The sequence below is a fragment of the Oryza sativa genome, chromosome 9 (assembly GCF_034140825.1).
Source record: "Oryza sativa Japonica Group chromosome 9, ASM3414082v1".
NCBI classification, from domain to species: domain Eukaryota; kingdom Viridiplantae; phylum Streptophyta; class Magnoliopsida; order Poales; family Poaceae; genus Oryza; species Oryza sativa.
In genome coordinates this window covers 12,547,062-12,567,660 of record NC_089043.1, presented here as the reverse complement: position 1 = coordinate 12,567,660, position 20,599 = coordinate 12,547,062, and the positions used below count along the sequence as shown (strand labels likewise).

Below are 20,599 nucleotides of genomic sequence, written 5' to 3'. Positions count from 1 at the left end.
CTCTTCTGACTTTGAATAAATAAGTATGTCGTCAATGAACACCACGACAAACTTGTCCAGAAATTCCATAAACACTTTGTTCATCAAGTTCATGAAGAAAACCGGTGCATTGGTGAGTCCAAATGACATAACCGTGCACTCAAACAACCCATACCGAGTGGTGAAGGCTGTCTTGGGAATATCCTCCTCCTGAATTCTCAACTGATGATAGCCTGATCGCAGGTCTATCTTGGAAAACACCTTAGCTCCTTTTAGCTGATCAAACAGGTCATCAATTCTTGGCAACGGATATTTGTTCTTGATTGTGACCTCATTAAGGGCGCGATAATCAACGCACATTCTCTTGGTTTTGTCTTTCTTCTCCACAAAGATAACCGGAGCACCCCAAGGTGAAGTACTCGGTCGAATGTACCCTTTCTGCAGCTGTTCATCAACTTGCTTTTTGACTTCTGCTAGCTCATTAGCTGCCATCCTGTAGGGCCTCTTGTAGATCGGGGCAGTTCCCGGTGCCAAATCAATCCGAAACTCGATCTCTCTCTTCGGTGGCATTGTAGTGAGGTCTTCAGGAAACACCTCAGGATACTCTTGTACTATAGGAATATCCTCCAATTTTTGGGGACTTTTCTCTGCTATTTCTGTCTGATCCTCAATAGCAGCCTGATTCAGACTTGCTACGGACTTCTGTGGCACTGGAGAACGGAAGGTGATCTTCTCTCCTTTGTCATTGGTTAGGGTGATAGTGCGACTTGCGCAGTCAATCACTCCCTTGTGTCTGGTCAACCAATCCATTCCGAGAATGACATCTAGGTCTTTGGATTCGAGAAGGATGAGGTTGGATTGAAACTGTGATCTTTTGATCTCTATAGTCGCCAGGGGCAGTAGTGTGCGGTGTTCATGTCATTTCCAGGGGTATGAACCCGCATCGGTATTTTAAGTTCCACTACTGATAATCCATGTGTCCCAGCAAATCTCTTGGAAATGAAAGAATGCGAGGCACCCGAATCAAAAAGTATTGTTGCCAGAAATAAATTCACTAGAAACGTGCCCAGCACGACCTCTGGTGCTGCCTGTGCTTCCTCTGCAGATGCATGATTGACGCGGGCCTGGACGAACCTAGGTCCAGCGCGCTTCCGCTTCGGACACTTGCCAGCAAAGTGACCGTGCTTGTGTCACGCCCAGAAATTCACAAGTAATTTCCGAACTAATTTGTGCATTAAGACCCTCGTCCAGGAATCAACCGAGGTACACAAACTGACAATTTAATATACAGATTCATCAAAATAACTAAAGCGAATAAATACTTACATAAGAGGCACTTAGTCCTCACCATGAAGAAATCTGCAGCGGAAAATAAAATCTAGCGAAGCTTCAGCTCCACTCCCACAGACAGCTCAACTGGGATCTAAGCCAAAGGTCTTCTCCTTCTGGATCCTTTTCTTCAACTGAGGTTTGATGATTATTGCAAGAATGAGCATATGACATACTCAACAAGTCACACGGCAAATATGCAAGTGCACAAGGATACCAAAGGATGGCATAATATAGGGTTCATTTGCGAAAGCAGCATTTAGCAAAGAGTTGAGAATTTGTAAAACAGTAGAGTAATTAATCATCAATATTAATCAACACTAAACAGCACACCCATGCTGCACAGGCCCAACCAAACCTGAACAACCAACCCTGGTCGTACAGATCAAACCTCCAAACCAAGAATTATCCATTCCAAACCAGGAGTCAAATTAATTATCACATTATTAACATTGATGAGTAGTGTGAGATTAATCACGAAAAACATTGCTAAACTCGCCCATGACCGTGGGCACGGCTATTCGAATAGTTTTACTCTGGCCAGAGATGTACCACTGTACCCACAAGACATGATTTCACACATGTTGCCATGCCCTGAAGTACCACCACGGCACAGCAAAGGGGGAAATCGTGACGGTACCCTTTGCACAACACAACTCACCACAGCGCACCATTCCTGGATCATAATCACCCCCTCAAATACCAGAGGCATGGACTCCCCAGCGACCCCCACGGACTTCTCGCCGCTTCACAATCTGGCACACCATAATGAATCATGCTATACAAAAGATAAAGCCGTTGCCCACGCTAGCTTGTGGTTGTCACGATTAATATCTCACAACAGTAGCTCGCGAACCGGTCCTTAATTGTCATGAGCACGACCTTCAAAACCATGTGCTCAGAACCCACCATTAATCATATTTTAATCATCAATTAATTATCATAACACGATTGACCATCGTGAGCTACCATTAAATATAACCATAATTAATAATGTAATATAATATAATTTATGTACAATCCCATTAATTAGCTAATGTTTCTAAGCATGGCTAAGCAAACATACATATGGCATTTAGCTGAACCAATCCAATATATAAGGTCCAAGCTAATCAAATTATAATCCATAGGAAAATAAAGTCATCTTCGGCCTTTATTTAATTGGGCAAGGTTCACCACCCAATGATATTCGAAAATAATGCATAAGTTGAAATAAAACAATAGCTTTAAATGGGTTCAACATGCTCAAAGTATTGTTTGGGTTCTGTGTGACTTGCCTTGCAAACAAGCGTCTTCAATTCGTCTTCAGGAACTTCTCCAACGAACGAACGATCCTCCGAAACAACGGAAAACTAAACCTAGAACGCAAAACGAGAAAAAACACTAATAAAAACCAAATAAATAGTACAATTAAAGTTGATAAATAGGTAGAACTTGAATTTAGATGAATTATGAGACTTGAACGACCTCATTCCGAGTTCGTATGAATTAGATATGAATTTTACAAGATTTAATTCCAATTAAACCTATTAAAGAAAAGACTATTCCAAATTGATCAAACAATTTACAAATGATTTATAGCTGAGACAAAAGATTAAAACATCCTCCAGAAATAGATTAGATCATATTTGGTAGATGACATATATTAAAAAGGAATAATATGCCATTGAAAAGAAAGAACGGATTTATATCGATTTTGGACGACTGAGATTAATCTCGACCGAGTCGACCAAGATCGAATGGCTTGGATTGACACACGGTAGCGGCACAACAGCGGTTGCGGTAGCACACCTACAGCAGCAGCGCGACGGTGACGTACAGCGACTAAACAGCGACGCGGCGGCAACAAAGCAGCTAGCGCAGCGGCGACGCTAGGGCAGCAGCTAGCGACACAGCAACGGCTGCGCTAGGGTTAGAGCAACAGCGGCGGTGACACGACCGAGGGATTGAAACCTAACCCGAGGGAACACGGATAGAAATCTCACCGAACCAAAGCTACCGGAGAGGGAGGGTCGACGATGACGATCCGGCGACAACACACGGAAACGATGACGACGCTAGGGCCAAACAACAGATTAGATTAGATTAGATTAGATTAGATTAAATCCCTAGGGATAAACTACACCGGTAAACGACATGGGAGAGAGGAGAGCTCACCGGAGAAGACGACGGCGACGACCAAGACGACGACAGCGAGGGGTGATGGCTAGCGGCAGCGGCGACTAGGGCAGCGGCGGCTAGGGTGTTGGAGGAGGCGGCTAAACAGGAGGAGGAGGAGGAGGAGGAGGCTAGGGGCGGCTGAAAAAAAACAGGAAAAAGATGGGGAGGGGTCTGCTTAAATAGGGGAAGATTGAATAAGATTAGGTGGGACCAAGGGAGGCACAGCAGAGGGGGAGAGGGAGGGACTCGGAGGGGAGAGAGCAGGGGAGGCGCACGGCAGAGGGGGAGACCGAGAGGAGGAAGGGAAAAAGATACGGGAGGAGGGGTTGCCTAGAAAGGAAAGGTGGGGGAAACAGATGCGGTGCCGTTTTGGGAAAGGAAGAGGAAACGGAACCAGAAAGAGAATAGGACTCGGCTCGTCATACAAAACGGAACCGCGGAGGCAAAAGGGGTCGGCGGATACGACGAACCGTGGACAGGGAGAGTGAACCAGGAATGATTCACAACCAAAGGAGGAAAAGAAAGAATTATTAATTACTTTTCCAATTAAATTAATCACTAAATGATCTTTCATTTATTAAAAATACTTCCAATGCTCAAATAATTCTGGGAAAAATCCAGAAAATACTTGGACATTAAAAATATTTAATACAATTTTATCTATATCAACTTAATGTTCAAAATTTTCATAGATTTTATTCACACACTTACTTTAATTATTAAGTAATTTCTAAAAATTCCTTTTTCACAACGATTTATAATTTAGCGATTTTCAGGGTGTGACAGCTTGCCACAGTTGAAGTAGGGTCTTGGCTTTCCTGCAGACTCCTTCTTGAGCTGTTCTAACTGAGCTGACATAGCTGGTAGTTCTGACTCAGCTGGTGCCATTAATGGGGGTGGAGTCAAGTTGTGGTGGTGCTGTTCACTGTTGTTGTGACTGCCACCGTTGTAGTCGTTGTTGAAGTTGCCCGGATTATAGGGATGGTGCTGACGGACGATCAGGGTGGAAGGCCCACCCAGTTGTCCCATCATGAAGCGAGGCTTCTGATTGTTCCCTTGAGGAGTCCTGATCTGAGCTGCCTTTCTTTTACAGTCCATTTTGTTGCGTTGCTCTTCCAGACAGATAGCCTTGTCCACAAGCTTCTCAAAGTCCTCATAGACTCCAGAGATTAGCTGGTTGGTCAACTCATCATCAAGACCAAACAAAAACTTTTCCTGCTTCTCGGCATCGGTGCGCACGTCCTCAGGAGCGTAGCGCGCAAGGCGGTTGAACTCGTGCAAGTACTCTGTAACTGTCCTGGTTCCTTGTTACAATGCACGGAACTCTCTTTTCCTTTGTGCCATAATCCCCTCAAGAATCTGTGCCTTCCTGAAGCTTTGACAAAACTCTGCCCAAGTGTCACGCCCGGAAATTCACTAGTAATTTCCGAACTTATTTGTGCATAAAATCCTCGTCCAGGAATCAGCCGAGGTACACAAACTGACAATTTAATATACAGATTCATCAAATTAACTAAAATGATAAATACTTACTTAAGAGGCACTTAATCCTCACCAAGAAGAAAACTGCAGCGGAAAATAAAATCTAGCGAAGCTCCGGCTCCACTCCCACAGGCAACTCAACTGGGGTATAAGCCAAACGTCTTCTCCTTCTGGATCCTTTTTCTTCAACTGAGGTTGATTGATTATTACAAGGTGAGCATATGACATACTCAGCAAGTCACGCAGCAAATATGCAAGTGCACAGGATACCAAAGGATGGCATAATATTGGCTCATTTGCAAAAGCAGCATTTAGCAAAACTTTTAAGAGAAGTAAAACAGTGGAGTAATTAATTAGAAATTTTAATCAACACTGAACAGCACACCCATGCTGCACAGGCCCAACCATTCTGAACAACCATACCCGGCTGAACAGATCTAACTCCAAACCAGGAGCTAAGCAAATTATTACCCAGTATAAAATCCATAGTTATGGTGAGAGGTGTGGGACTAATCACGAAAAACATTGCTCAACTCGCCCATAACCGCGGGCACGGCTATTCGAATAGTTTTACTCTGGCCAGAGGTGTACCACTGTACCCACAAGACACAGCCTCAACATCATGTCTACCATGCGTCGCGATACTGGAAAGTACCCGAATAGAGGCTGTGACAATACCCTCTGCATAACACAACTCACCACAGTGCACCATTCCTGGATCATAATCACCCCCTTATAAAACAAGGCATGGACTCCCTAGCGACCCCCGTGGGCTTATCTCCGCCACTTCTCAGTCTGGTGCTCCGCAATGAATCATGCTATACAAAAGGTAAAGCCGTTGCCCACGCTGGCTTGTGGTTGGCACGGTTAATGTTTCACAATAGTAGCTCGCGAGCCGGTCCTTAATTGTCATGAGCACGACTCTCAAAACCATGTGCTCACAACCCACCATTATCAAGTTTTAGTTGGCAAGTAATTAATTAACCAATCACGATTGACCATCATGAACTAACATTAAGCCATCATTAAATAATAATGAATCATAAGTTATCCCAATAGTGTGCTAATGTTTCTAAGCATGGCTAAGCAATCATATCTAATATCTAGCTGAACCAATATATATATAGCTCAACTAGTCCAATTATAATAACCCAAGGTATCAAGGAATAAAGTAATCAAGAACAAAAGGGCCATAACAAAGAATAGGTTAATTCCACCCAATGACATTCGAAAATAAATGCACAGTTGAAATAAATAGAGAATTTAAATATAGGATCAACATGCTCAAAGGATTGTGTTTAGGATCTGTGTGACTTGCCTTGCAATAATCGGTCTTCAATTAATCTTCTTGAATACTTCCGGCGCACTCGCGAACCTTCGCAACGACGGAAACGACAAGCTAACATGCAAAACGAAGAAAAAGGACTAATAAAAACCAAATAAACAATACATAAAAAGTAAACAAACATGTAGATCATAATTTTAGATGAATTATGAGACTTGAACGGCCTCATTCTGACTTCAAATGAATTTATTATGAATTTTACAAGATTAAATCTATTTAAAGCCCATTTAAAAAGAATTAAATAAATTTAATTCAATTTATGGACAATTTTAAAATGTAGATCTTTATTTTACACAACTTTTGCAACTTGAACCACATTAAACTGAGTTACAAAGAATTAGTTATGAATTTTTAAAGATTAAATCGTATTAAAACCTTTATATGGATTTTAATTGAATTATGACGCAATAATGAATTATTTTTGAAAAGGAAAAGGAGGATTATTGCGTCAGCGGCTAGGGTTTGCGGTGGACCGGGTGCACGGCAGCGGTTCACGGGAACGGACGGCCGAGATCAACCCTATCCAAAACGGACAGCCGAGATCAAACGGTCCACGACCGGCTCACGGGGAACGGCAACGATGACGTCAGCGATGACGGCAGCGATGATGTCAGCACCGGCGGCGACTCGGGCGGCTCGGGCGCGCATGCTCGCCGGCGAACGACGGCGCGGCGACGCGAACGGAGGGCACCAACGGGTAGAGGGCGACGCGGCGAACTCACCGGTGACCAAAGAAGCGGCGGAGGAACAACGGACAGCGCCGGCGACGAGGAAGAAGCGGCGGCGGAGATCGGGTCGACGGCGGCGACGGAGCTCCGGCGATCTTCGGCGGCGGCGAAGGGGCGGACGGGGACGGCGACGACTTGGCGATCCCGACGGTGGCCTTCCCGAGCGACGACGACGACCGTAGCGACGGCGGCGCACGGCTGGACGAACGGCGGCGACGGCGGCGCAAAAGCTCACGAGGCTAGGGCGCTACACACGACGGCGGGCGAAGGTGAGAGAGGCGGCGGGTAGAGGAGAGCTCGAGGATCCTTATATAGGGGTTGGAAGGCGGCGGCGAAGGCCCACGGCGACCGGCGACGGCGAAGGAAAGCTAGGGTTCGGATGAGAGAAGTCGATCCGATTCGAGATCGAATCCACGAGTTTCCAAACCGAATTAGGTGAAGATTCCAAAAGAGAAAAGGAAGAGGAGATCGAGAGGATCATTTCCCCTCTATCAATTCGGCCGGAGAAGGAAAGGAGCGACGGAATTTGGAAAGAGACGGCGGCGGAGCGGCTCGGCTAGGGTTTCGGGCGGCGGCGGCCGGAGGAGGACGACGAACCTGACAAGTGGGGCCCACCTGTCGGCTCGGCGGACTGGGCCGAACTGGGCCGAGGGAGAGAGAGAGCGCGGTTTTGGGCCGACTTTCGGCCCAAAGCCAAAAGAAGACTTTTAAAAACCTTTTTCAATTTAAATTATTTCTTAAATGCAATTCCATTTATTAAAAATACTTCCTTAGCTCAAATAAATCCCAGAAAAATCTAGGAATTATAGAATTAAGCAAAGTATTTAACAAAATTTTATCTAGCCCAATTTTATGTTGAGATTTAGCAAATTAAAATTAGATCTTCTCTTCTAGGCTTTTAAAATCATTTCTAATAATTCCTTTTAAACAACAATTTATAATTTAAGGATTTTAAACAAGAAAAGCACTTAACAATTATAATTAGATCATTAATGATCAAGTAATTACTGAACTGTTCTTTGTATCATTTAAGAATTGAGCTCCGAAAAATCCGAGAAAATTTCAGAGAGTTGACTTAATCATGGAGAATTTAATAAAAATTAAATCCATCCATGCTTTATATTTAGGAAATTTTATTTCCCACATTTAACTTCACTTGAAAATTAAAGATCATTTAATATAAATTCTAATAATAATTTATTAAATAATTTATAAATCCTGAAACAAAAATCAGGATGTGACACCAAGTAACCTCCATTGTAGCTGGACGGGTTACCACGTAGTTGTCCCACCAGGCAGAAGCGGAACCTTGCAGCTGGTGTGTAGCAAAGGCAACCTTCTCTTGGTCGTTGCATTGCAGAAGGTTCAGCTTCTTCTCAATAGCACGGAGCCAGTCGTTGGCCTCCATTGGGTTGGTGGTGCTTGAGAAAGTGGGTGGCTGGATACGAAGAAACTCTAACAGTCTGGACAGACGTGATGGTGGAGGACCAAACTGCTGATTCTGCTGCGCCTGCTGCAACATCTGATGGTAATGTTGCTGCATCTGTTGCATCATCATTGTCATCATCTGAGTGACCGTTGGGTTCTCGGGCGGTGGAGATGAACTGCTGCCAGATGCACCACTGGTATGTGCTCCATCGATCTGCTCTTCGCTACCACTGGTGTCGTTGGAGTCACGGGGATCATTCCTTGTCTTCACCATCTGGAGGAGGGATAGGTAGAAATAAGGGAAAGGAAAAAATAACAGATGGCTCGGAAACTAATCTTTCTTATAAATTTAAGTGCAATTATCTTAATCTTGATTAAAACACCGAAAAGGAAGCAAACAACTCCTAATTAAGGCAGCCATACCACTGGCACATGATATCGACCGCCGACTAACCCACAAGCAATAAACCTAAACACAGAAACTAGCAAGCAAACAGACTAAGAAGACGATAAAGCTAAGGGCGGCGACTCAGAAGCTCGGAGCGATGCTTGCGATCGGAGAACAGGTCTGACATCTAAAGTAGACAAGGGATAGGGATCAACGCATGCTCAAATCCAAATTTAAACAAAGCGACAAATGACTCAAATAAAAAACCGACCATGATGATTTTTATGCATAGAACATTTTTCATGAACCCAGACAAAGGATACTGATGCAATTGACCAAACGATAAATTAATTCACAAAATAGATGCATAGCTATAATGATACGCATAAAATCTCCCCATCGAACCTACACACAACTTAGTGCATATCACCCAACAAATTCCCGACTTACTGCCAAATAAATTCCAAATATAGTTTTACTAAAACCCTAGACTATCCCTAGTCGAGAAATCTAATTGAAATAACGATCAAGATTTTTCCCACAAATCAAAAGAACAAACCCCAAAATTTTCCCGAAACAAATCCAAGTGCAAAGAGCATATGCAGATGAAAAGGTTTCAGAGGGCTCTTAGGGTTTCCAGTTGGCTTGTCCTACGGTCAAGGTCGGCTCTGATACCAACTTGTCACGCCCAGAAATTCACGAACCAGAATTTCTAAGCTGAATGTGCATTAAACCCCTGTCCAGGACCAGCCAAGGTACACAAACGACAATTGTTGACATACAGATCCACGTCTTACAAAAATATAAAAGATTACAAATGCAGCGGAAAAAGATAAAAGCGAGCTAAGCCTGAAGACTTGACTCCTGCAGCGAGGCGACTCCATTCCACAGGCATCCTTGACGGCAGCGACGAAACCAACTTCTTCGAGACATCTCCAACTGAGAAGAACTTCAACTCTGGGGTGGGGGAAAAGAGAGCAAGACTGAGTACTACCCACTGTACTCAGCAAGTCATACCGGAAGACAAGGTATGATGCAGTGTATAACCAAAGGAGGCTAGAGGTTCATTTGCATAAAGCTAGCATTTAAAAGCAGTAGTTGAAAGCAGTAAAACAGTTGTAGCAATTAATCAATATTAACCAATCACTGTCCAACGCTACACCACGTTGCAACAGGCCCAACCAACCACCTGAACTACACCAGTTCATTAAGCTAAACTAGGGGTGAGACTAATCACGGTGAATCTGGTCGACCGCCCATAACCGTGGGCACGGCTATTCGAATAGTTTTACTCTGATCAGAGGTGTACAACTGTACCCACAAGACACAGCCCCACGACACGTTTCCGTGCGCCGACAGGCCACCACGACATACCGGAAAGTGGCCGTGACAGGACCCTTCACATAACCCCCTCTAACCGATCGCACCACACCTCAGGGTTCGCCCCCGTCCCCAGCAGGCAACGGGCAGCCCCCTCTCATGCCGCGGTTAATCCGGAAGCCGATCAATCGGACACCCCGGCCGACCCAACTCTATCACGCCCACCCTCGCCTGGGTACGTCGGCTAGAGGAAAGCTACACTACAAGCCCAGCCGTTGCCCACGCTGGCTTGTGGTAAGCACGATAAATTCTTCAAGGGTTTCCCGCGAACTGGTCCTTAATCGCCATGGGCACGACTAGCAAAACCATACACCCACAGCCCACCATGTAGTGTATTTTAATTATATAACACCATTGCGGTGGCTCTATTCCAAAGCTATGCCAGTAATCAAAGTCTATGCATTAATGTGATTCCCCGTTGTGTACTAGTTGAACTAAGCATGGCTAAGCATTCCCTAAACCAACATCTAATCATTTTAATATCCAAGTTATCAATGGCATAAGGTAAACAAGATATGGCTAAGCCCACATGATATTGTAAAACAATGCAACATTTAATAGAAATGCGGGACATTTATAAATTGGGTACAATATGATCAATCGTAATGCATGACTTGCCTTGCTCTCGCACTGATGAGACCACAGCAACGTCTTCGAGAAGCTGCGGATCGATGAAACGGCCGAAATCTACGCGACAAACAACGCACACAAGCAAAACATGCTATAAGTCTACTGAAACAGGGAACAAAACTATTTTTAATAGATTCTTGATTTACTGAGACTTAAATAGATTTAATCGGAGCTCGGATGAATTAGTTTTATTGCGCAATATGTCCTAGGGCTGACGTCACCCAAGGGGGGCGGCGCCGATAGGCGGGACCCACGGGTCAGTGACTCAAGGGGAGAGAGGGGGGCGGCCGGTAGGCGGGCCCCACCGGCAGCGGCTCCAAAAGGGGGGGTGGCGTCTGCCGGGCTTGGCTCGGCTCCAAGCTGGCGGGCCGGCTACGGCGAGCGGCGGCGGTGCACTGTCACCGGCGACGGCAACCGGCGGCGGCGAACGGCGCGGAAGGCGGTGGCGTCGGCCGAAGGCAACAGCGTGCGCGCGGTGGATGGCAGCGGACACGGGAGGGAGAGAAAGAGGGAGGAGAGGGAGTTCTCACCGTGGGGTTGGCCGGCACGGGAAGAGGCGACGACGAACGGCGACGGCGATTGACCGGGAGACAGCGGCAAGTGTCGAACGAGGTCCGGAACCACCTAGGGGTCAAAATGAGAGAGATTAGAGGGAGAAGGGAGGTCCGCGGTGAGCGGAAACTAGGGCCGAAGGCGGAGGCAATGGTGGAAGCTCACCGGAGTGCGAGGAGATGCGGGCTCCGGCGATGGAATTGGACGGGAGAGCGGCGGACGAGGTGGACCTCGGCCGCGCGAACCCGACGGCGGCGACGGCGCGGCTCGACGGCGGTGCTAGCGGTGGCGAGCAGTGACCGGAGGAGTGGAAAAGGTGGCGGCGACTGGTGTAGCGGCGCGGGAGCGATGGAGGGCACGGGAGGGAGGGGCGGAAAGAGGAAAAAGGTGGAGGGGATTGCGGGGGAGCTTTATAGGGGCTCGGGAGGGGCGGACGTGGCCGGGGGTCTCCCGATTTCGCCGGCGACGTGGGAGGTAGAGAGGGAGAGAGTGGGGGGAATTCAAATTTGAATCCCGCCCCTTGCGGGGGTGCGCGCGCGGGGGAGAGGAGGGGGAAACGGGTGGCGACGCGGCGACGTGGGCGCGGGAAAGGCGGGCGGCGTGGGGGCGCGGAGAAACGGGGAAAGCGGCGGCGTGGGCGGCGGTTGCCGCCGGCTGGAGGAGGAAGACGGGGCCGACAGGTGGACCCTACCTGTCGGTGACCCGGAGAGAGGAGGGAGGGAGTGGGCCGGCCCAACAAGGAGGGTGGCGCGGGAGAGAGGTTGGGGCCGACGGCCCAACAAAGGAAATAAGGAAAAAGAAAAGAGGAAAAAGGAAAAAAGATTTTTCCTGGGATTTAAATATTGCACATGCTCATTTTTAATTGGTTAAAATTATTTCCAAGGCTCTGAAAATTCCACTAAAAATCCTGTTAGCATATTTTGACATGTAGAATCCAAGAAAAATTCCACATGCCGATTCCGATTATTATTTGTATTTATTAATTTAAGGAATTAGCTCTTGGTTAATTTTAACCAATTTCTTCGGACGATTTATTTAACAAATTTTAAAGCTAGAAAGGGGAACTTCAGGGCGCGACACGCGCGCACCCCCTCCCTCCTCCGCGCACCCGTCCGTCTCACGGGACGCCATCGTCGCCACCTTCACCTCTGCCGCGCCGCCCCCGTGACACGGGCGCGCTTGCTCGGTGGAGCGTCCATCGTCGTCTCGTCAATTAGTCCCGGCTGCATCCTCGCGTGGTGGAGGGTGGCTCCTCCTCCCGATGACGGTGGCTGCAGCAGGGAAGCACGGCGGCTCCGTCCTCCGCCACGCACTTGCCCGCGTGACGCCGCGCGCTCGCACATCGCCTCCATCAGCTGCCGCTAAGCCCCGCTCGCCGCAACCTGTTGCTACTCGGCCTACGAGAAAAGAGTGAGAGAGAGAGAGGGAGGAAGGGAGAGAAGAGGGGAAAGAGATAGATGAGGTGGCATCCTAACATGTGGGCCCACATGGGTCCCACGCTGACTGAGCCGCCACGTTGGATAAAACCGGAGTCAAAACCACCAAAGGACCTATTGTGACCAGTTTTGATTAGTTAAGTGACGTCGGATATCTGTTTTTGCGGTTTGAGGACGTTTTTGTAACTCGATAACAAGTTCATGGACCTTCGGTGTACTTTTTCCTTTTCAGTTAGGAATAAGTCTATTTGAGCCTCATCTCTAGCTCTCGGTTAAATCGCATCGCTCAACCACAAAACCAGGTATAACACCTCCCCTAACTTAAAACAAATAATAGTGTAAATTGACTCCTTTAGCGGTTTTGGAAACGGTTTTTTCTGACATAGTAGGTTTACTTGGTCTAAAGGTGCTGACGTGGCAGCTTAGTCATCGAAGGAGTTGAAAATAAACGTGGGTTTCACATGTAAGTGTTAATGGTAAAAATAAAAAAGGTAGGTGTCGACGGGGGATACCCACGGACCGTATTCTGAGGATATTGGGGTACGTTGGTACGATGATCTATACAAAACGACATCAAGCACACAAAAATACAAAGATTATATTGGTTCAGGCCCCTCGTAAGGTAATAGCCCTAATCCAGTTTATATGGGATTATAGAAGTAACCACATATTACAATAGAGAATAACAGAACTCCGAGATTATCGATAAGATCCTTGCCAAGAGAGCCTCTACGAGATCTACCGACGAATTGGCTTCAAGTCCTCCGAATTGCTTCTGTGGTGGCGGGTGCCTTGCACTAAGATTCGATGCTATGTACCTCCCAGGGGGTATGTATTTATACCGCATATCATCTTGATCTCCAAGTAGAACTCGGAGACAACGGACTCCGTACGATATAACAATGTTCTTATCCCCTCCGAGTAGGACTCTGATATCCCCAATTCGTAGATATTATTTCCTTAAGAACTCACCAATTTTCTTAACTCAAAAGGATCATTTCCGTATACTTGAGGATACACCATATCCGTATACCTCATTGTTGAATAGTCCCACATTGATTCTGAAAGGGTAAGGGACCTAATGGAGCCCCTCACCTTATTGGCTAGCTTTTGGGGTGGGAAAGGCTCTTTACGATCTTCCAATTGAGGGTGTAGGGGACTCGAGCCTCCACTACTGACAATATATGTATCTAAATTCATTAACATCTATATGATGAATGTGGATAATGCTAGAAAGTCTTATAATATAAAACGGAGGGAGTAATACTTAATTAATCACGCGTTAATTGCTTATCTCATTTTACGTATCTACTTAATATTTTTCTTTCTCCTTCTCTTAGCCTAAATTTGATAGCTTAGGTTTGATGGTGGATAAGTAGGGGTAAAAACGGGCGGGTACAGTATCCTAACCCATATCTTCCTTTAAATTTGGATTGGGCACGGGTAGTGTCCAATAACATATGACTCATCTCGTATTCTATACCATACTTTTTTCTTCGAATCGGATTTGGGAACAGATATTTACTTGCATTTTTAATTCATAGATATTTAATATACAAAGACAATTAAAGTGGTAAAAGAGGTACATCAAGGAACAAAGTATATAATATTACATGTGAGCTCATAAAAATAATGATTAACTAATTTTTTGTTTATATGTAAGTTTCTAATAGATTTTCACATATGTTTGTATAATATGGACATACGGGCAGATACGACTCTTCCCATATCATAACATATATTTTTTTACGAATTTGGGTTCGAACTCGGATAATATCATGTATCTCATTTTTCTCTTCCATATTTTTTTTCCGTAAGCCTTGGGTCGGGCGGGCGGTCAGGTATATACCCGGGGCAGACCCAGAGGGTTTCTGGTATGCACCGGCATGGAACCGGATCCTCTGACGTAGAGGATTCTACGTTAGAGGGCGGTAGTTTTCTGCATCTACGTCTGTTTTTCATCGCACGGCAAAGGAACCAGAAGTTGAGACGCGATTTGTCTTCGCCTCGTCAGGCCCAACAACGTGGCTTGGGTCAGCCCGGTCGACACCTTGATAGTCATTTTCCTCCGCTTGTTTTCTCTGATCGCTCTATCTCTTCTCTTCTCCCCCGCGCCGCCAGACCGCGCTCGAGCGTTCGACGTGGGGAGCAGAATCGTCGATTGCCGGAGGGGTCAACCAGACAAGCTTCTCTACACTTCTTTCGCTATTTTGGAAATCAACATTCTAGCAACTTCCTGGGAGCATGGAGAAGAACTATAGTTCTGTGTGTATATATTTACCTTTCTTTTGTATATTGGAAATCAGCATGAATTCTGGGAGCATGGGCACACATTATGTAAATCTGAATGAGTGTCTTTTGCCACCTAAAATATATTACCAAAGAAAAAAAGGCATCAGCTGTTCAGTTAAATAGTTAAGTTATGATTGAGCATTCATAAATCTCATTCAGTCAGTGTATCAGGGATATGATTGAGCAATTACATACAATCATATGTTGAACTGAATGCTGAAAATTCAGCAATATTGTTCAGTCAGGCATTTCATTATGCATTGGCAAACAATCAATAATCACAAACTCCCAATTTATAAAACTATCATTCAACAATATTCATTCACAATCATTTATCATTGAGTCAAAATCTCAGTATAGAACACTAACTCTAAAGCTACAGCATGGCTGGCCATTGGGTCTGCTACTCTGCTTCAACACCGCTCCTCGGACCTCCTCAACGGCGCGAGCGCTACAGCACAAGGTCAGCCTTTCTCCAGCGGCAGCGTGGGCTCGACAACGCTGAGGTCACCCTTCTTCCTCCCTCGGCGGCGCGGGGGTCTGTGGTGTGGTCGCCCATGGCGGCCCTTCCTCCTCCCACAGCGGTATGGAGATCGCCTACAGCGGCACGGAGGTCACCCTTCCTCACACGATGGCGAGCACTCGGTGGCGAATGGAATTCCGGTGCCGCCACTCTCTAGCCGCACCACGTCGCACACACAAGCTTGGCCACCTTGGCGGCGCAAAGACCTCCGGCGGGCGGCGGCGCAGGCGAGAAGAGATAGAGCGACCAGAACGAGCGAGCGTAGGAAAAGAACCGTCGACAGGGCCGACCTGGCCCACGTTGTTGGGCCCAAAGAGTCGAGACAAATCACATCTCGAACTTCCGCTGAAGCCTTGCCGTGCAATCAAAAACAGACGTAGATGCGTAAAACTACTGCAGGATCCGGTTCCCACGGGCATACCAGAACATGCGGCAAAAGTTTAGGATATAGTAGTAGGCATGCATGCTTCGGTTGTTCTGCTGACGTAAATACAATATATGTTATTTTCTTGTGGCCTTGTTTAGATAAAAAAAAATTGGCCAAAAACGTCACATCAAATGTTTGGACATGTGCATGGAGAATTAAATATGGGAAAAATAAAAACCAATTGCACAGTTTGCATGTAAATTGCGAGACGAATCTTTTGAGCCTAATTAGACTATGATTTGATAATATGATGCTATAGTAAACATTTGCTAATGACGGATTAATTAGGCTTAATAAATTCGTCTCGCAGTTTACAGGCGGAATCTGTAATTTATTTTGTTATTAGTCTACGTTTAATACTTCAAATCAATGTGTGTTTGTATATTTCAAAAACTTTACACCCAAAATACTAAACACATTCTGTGCCTTATTAGCAATGCAAAGCAAAGCCCATAAGGACCAACGAACAGCCACTTTCCTCACACAGCTTCACAGCCCACAAGCACAAAAATTAATTAATGTGCAATCGATTCTTCGGTATTTGTCTTGGTCACATTTTATGAAGCCATTCTGTTAAAGATTCACAACAATAATGCAGTCGAGTGCTTTTATGCTATTAAAAGTGTGGCCATTCTAAATGTTTTTAGATTTTTCTGAATCTTCTATTAAAAATTATTCTTATAAATTCAGACATTTTTATGTATTCATGTGGACGTAAGCTGCTACAATTTGCTCGCAAGTTTTATATGGGCACACCAGTATAATTTTTCTGTGTCCGCCACTGGGTATACCCACCTCGTTTTCACCCCATATGGATAAGAAAAAGAAGGTACTATTGGATCTAAATACAACGAAATTAATATTGAAGGTACCAAATTATTAGTAGGGGGCATAAATCGACACCAGTCCAAACCTACACATAATCAAAAATACAAAGACATAAAATATACTAGACCACATGCTCACACTAAATGAAACATAGGAAAGTTTACTATTTCATGGTCTTGGTGAAAAAACTTATATGGTGATCAATATGGAATGGATGAAGTATTTTGGGTCAGAGGTAGTAGTTTGCTATAGGATATGATAATTATTGTTTCAGTATTCCGTCCTAAGTCGATTTGACTTTTTTTAATAGTCAAACTTTTGTTGGTTTAACTAAGTTAATAGAAAAAAATAGCAGTATCCATGATACAAAATTAGCTTCACTAAATGTAAAATTGAATATATGTTAATAACTTGTTTGTTTTGTATTGAAAATGTTACTATATTTTTATGGCCTTTATCAAACTTAAAAAAAATCAATTAAGAAAAAAAGTTCAAAACAACTTATAATAACTTATAATATGATGTGGAGGAAATATTATTTTTTATACTAGTGTGTTTAGTTCACGCTAAAATTAAAAGTTTGGTTGAAATTGGAACGATGTGACGAAAAGTTTGAAATTTATGTGTGTAGGAAAGTTTTGATGTGATGAAAAAGTTAAAAGTTTGAAGAAAAAGTTTACAACTAAACAAGGTAAATTGGAGATTAAAATTGCTTTTGAGAGCAGCGTTGCTTCCGCGTGACGGTTTGTGGCTCCATGCCATTGCCATCTGAGTCATCACCTACACTGTCGCCTACTGCACCTGCTGTACTCTCACCCTCGCATTGGGAACCGACTCGTCTGTTTCTCTCTCTCTCTCCCCGCACGAACAGCTGCTGAGCCCCACGCACCCAGGAGCGAGAGGGAGGCTACTTGGAGTCCAAGAAAGTCGCCGAGAGCCAGAGCCTCCCATTCGGCCGCCACGTGGCCGCCCAGGATTGGCAGTCAAGGAAAAGCCCAAGGACGGGATCATCCCACCCGTCCGTCCCGCAACGGACGGCGCCGAGATCGATCAACTCCCAGCTGGGGAGTGTGAAGTGACGTGGCAGGGATCTGACGGGTGGGCCCCAACGTGGGGGGAACCGCCTTCCCTGGTGGTCACGCGTGTGATGAATAAAATTTGAATATATACCTTTGTTTTTAACATTTTGCGTTTATATATATGCATAGGAAAAAATTACGAAAATATACCTCTACCGCAGAGTGGAGATGCGGGACTGAGATGGTGCCACTCGCTCCCGCAGAACGGCCGCGCGGCACCGTCGCTCCCGCGGAATGGCCGCGCGGAACCGTCGCTGCCGTGCTCGCTCCCGCGCGCGACGTCACGGTCCCGCGCTGCCGGGACGCACGACCGTGCGGTCCCGCGCGGCGGGTGCGCACTACAAGAATCCTGTTAATCTGTGATGGAAAATTTCTGTCACGGATTACTGAAAAACCGTCACCAAACAACATCTGTGATGGTTTCAGAAATCATCACGGATTGAGCGTCATGGATTGACTTGCGTGACGGTTTGTCGAAAACCATCACAGATTAACAGAATCGGTGACGGTTTAAAACCGTCACGATGGAGCCCAAGGTCTAGTTAGTCCAGCCAAGCCCATTTCCTGTGATGAAAATAACCGTCACGGATAGCTGCCACGTAGGATATTTTCCGTCACGGATCAGCTGCCACGTAGGATATTTTTCCGCCAAGGTGGACGCTGATGTGTCATCGATGCCACGTAGGATTAAGCCAACGTATTTTGTGGCCCAATTCAGGATCCAAGAGCTTTCGGCCCATTTATGACCACCTGGATTTTTTTTGTTTTGGGCCGATTTGTTTTTTTGTGGGGTGTTTTTTCGGCCTTTTAGTCATCATTCAACCCAGTTCAAATTGGGCTACTGCAAGATTTCAGCCCAACTAAAATTCAGCTGCTGCTAAAATTAGCAAAATGCAAATATTTCATCCATAATTTAAACAAAATTAATTACCGATCATCAATTTACATTCTCTCATCATCATCATCAGATCAGCACATAAATATTCTAAAAACACATTACAACCTTCACATCTCATACAACATAATGTTTGTTGAGCATATCTCATACAGCATAATTAAAACCTGTTCAAAAGCACATGACAATACCCAGCAGCCACCAAAGCATTTTGGCCACTTCTCCATCAAAGTTCACATATGTTTGAGCCCAGCAACCTGATAGTACAGTACCATATGTTAGGTTTTTTTTTATGCGCTAGAGAAACAACAAGAAACAATCTACATATACGATATTAATTTTTGATGTCCCCATAATATATTGCACCAACAGAACTCATTGTCCCCATCCCAACCCACCTCATTTCATTGGCCAAGCAAACAAGCAACTAACGCTAGACTAAACCAAAAAATATGAGAGCAAGTAAAGTGGTACATGAAAGTGAACTAGAATGCATAGGAGTACAACACTAAAATTTAGACACTAAAGTTATGATACGAGTAACTTCCTATCCATGCTTCATTTCCACGGGCTACAGGCATATAGCATTTAAACATACATACATATTTGTATGCAGGACCATAAAGATGAGAATATTGGTCATGGTATATTAATTAATAGTCCGTTCCACTGAGTATATAAACAGTTCTATACGGCAGAAATCATGAGATGCTTCTACACATGTACAAGCAGAATTACCTAAAAAAAACACATGTACAAGCAGCTAGATGGAGTTTGCTAATCGAACATGGTCCAAGCATCACTGGCATTCTGATTTGCTTCACTCCACAAACAGCTAGATGGATCTGCAGCATCTTCTGAAATCAGACAAATTGTTCAGCACTATCCTTTTGCAGGGGGAGCTGAAGGACATAACTACTGAAATAAAGTACGGTGCATACCAGTAAGCAAATCTTTCTGCAGATCACATTCCTGACTTTGCCATCCCCACATTTCTCTACAAAGTTACACATTTCACTCATAACTCATATTGTAGAATCAATAACACAAACAAATAACATAAATAACATATATCAATCCACACAGATGCAGTTGTGCTGTTGCTGTTGTTGTGCTGTTGCGGTACCTTTGGTTGTCGTTGTGCTGTTGCTGCAGCAAGAGGCTAAGGCACTTGGTGGGGGCGGATGGTAAGCCGGGAAGCAGCAGGGCCGAGGCACCGGCTCTTGGAACGGAGGAGGAAATCCTGGCACTGCTGCTGTTCGGCGGTGGCCGCGTCCATAGCAGCGCACGCCAGAGCGGCGGCGTCGTCGCCGTGGACAAACCTGCAGATCCTAGAACGGAGTACCGAGGGGGGATGCTAGCCACCGCCGCCAGCTAGTGCGCGCACGGTCGCCGCCGCCACCGCCGGTTCGACTGCGCGCGGTCGCTGCCGCCGCCGGCGGCTTGAGCATGCGTGGTCGCCGCCGAGATTCAAAGAGGAGGGGGACGAAGGACGGAATGCGAGTGGGGATGCGAGCCGCCGGCGCCGGCACCGGCTCTAGCGCGCGCGGACACCGCCACCGCCGAGATTCAGAGAGGAGGGGGCGGAGGACGGAATGGGGATGCGAGCCGCCGCCGCCGGCTCGAGCGCACTCGGTCGCCGCCACCGCCAAGATTCAGAGAGAAGGCGACGGAGGACGGTGGGGGAGTGGATGGTGGCGGCGGCGAATGGATAGCTT

At 45.7% G+C, this 20,599-nt stretch overlaps 1 long non-coding RNA gene across 1 annotated transcript; it reads right to left on the bottom strand.

The window, feature by feature from the left end:
- Positions 1-18,886: 18,886 nt before the first annotated feature.
- LOC9268191 (uncharacterized) lies at positions 18,887-20,599 on the bottom strand. The gene is made up of 4 exons (XR_001548611.3): positions 20,008-20,599; positions 19,823-19,878; positions 19,620-19,738; positions 18,887-19,138 (listed from the first exon to the last, which is right to left on the bottom strand). It is a non-coding gene; the product is annotated as an uncharacterized lncRNA (long non-coding RNA).